This window comes from Nicotiana tomentosiformis, chromosome 8, assembly GCF_000390325.3.
Source record: "Nicotiana tomentosiformis chromosome 8, ASM39032v3, whole genome shotgun sequence".
Lineage (NCBI taxonomy): Eukaryota > Viridiplantae > Streptophyta > Magnoliopsida > Solanales > Solanaceae > Nicotiana > Nicotiana tomentosiformis.
The window spans coordinates 29206493-29208090 of NC_090819.1; positions in this window are offsets into that span (position 1 = coordinate 29206493).

Below are 1598 nucleotides of genomic sequence, written 5' to 3' on the forward strand. Positions count from 1 at the left end.
ATTGCCATCAATTTTTGGAGGGGTTTTCATCCACAGCAGACCCGTTGACCAGATTGACCCAGAAGGGTGCCCCGTTCAGGTGGTCAAACGAGTGTGAAGCGAGCTTTTAGAAGCTCAAGACAGCTTTGACTACGGCACCGGTATTGGTGTTACCCACAGGTTCAGGACCTTATACAGTATATTGTGATGCATCCCGTATTAGTTTGGGTGCGGTATTGAAGCAGGGTAGCAAGGTTATTGCATATGCTTTGCAGCAGTTGAAGGTTCACGAGAATAATTACCCTGTTCATGATCTAGAGCTGGCAAACATTATTCACGCACTGAAAATATGGAGGCACTATCTTTACAGCGTGCCATGTGAGGTATTCACGGATCATCGGAGCTTGCAGTATTTGTTCAAGCAGAAGGAACTCAATTTGAGGCAGAGAAGGTGGTTAGAGCTATTGAAATACTATGATATCACCCTATTGTATCATCTCGGGAAGGCCAATGTGGTGGTTGATGCTTTGAGTAGAAAGTCAGTCAGTATGGGTAGCCTTGCATATATTCTAGTTGGTGAGAGACCGCTTGCATTGGATGTTCAGGCCTTGGCCAACCAGTTCGTGAGGTTGGATGTTTCTGAACCCAGCCATGTTCTAGCTTGTATAGTTGCTCGATCTTCTTTGTTTGAGCGCATCAGAGATAGACATGATGACGATCCTCATTCACTTGTCCTTAGAGACATAGTGCAACACGGTGGTGCTAAGCAGGATACTGTTGGAGATGACAGAGTTTTGAGGATGCAGGGTCGTATTTGTGTGCCTAATGTGGATGGACTTCATGAGTTGATTCTTGAGGAGGCCCACAGTTCCCGGTATTCTATTCATACGGGCGCCGCCAAGATATATCAGGACTTACGGCAACATTATTTGTGGAGGAGGATGAAGAAAGACATAGTTTCATATGTAGCTCGGTGTCTAAATTGTCAGCAAGTAAAGTACGAGCATCAGAGACCTGGTGGTTTGCTTCAGAAGCTAGAGATTCCTGAGTGGAAGTGGGAGCGTATCACTATGGATTTTTTTGTTGGACTTCCACTGAATCAGAGGAAGTTCGATGCAGTTTGGGTCATTGTGGACAGGCTGACTAAGTCAGTGCATTTCATTCTTGTGGCGGTTACCTATTCCTCGGAGTGGTTGGCGGAGATTTACATTCATGAGATCGCCCGTCTTCTCGGGGTGCCCGTGTCTATCATTTCTGATCGAGGTACATATTTCATCTCGCACTTCTGGAGGGCAGTAAGTTGGGTATGCGGGTTGAGTTGAGCACAACATTCCATCCTCAGATGGACGGGCAGTCCGAGCGCACTATTCAGATCTTGGAGGATATTCTCCGCGCATGTGTTATAGACTTCGGAGGATCGTGGGATCAGTTCTTTCCCCTTGCAGAGTTCGCCTACAGCAACAGCTACCAGTCGAGCATTCAGATGGCTCCCTATGAGGCATTATATGGTAGACGGTGCCGGTCGCTAGTTGGGTGGTTCCAGTAGGGAGAGGCTCGGTTGTTTGGCATAGACTTAGTATAGGATGCCTTGGATAAGGTCAAGATTATTCAGGATCGAC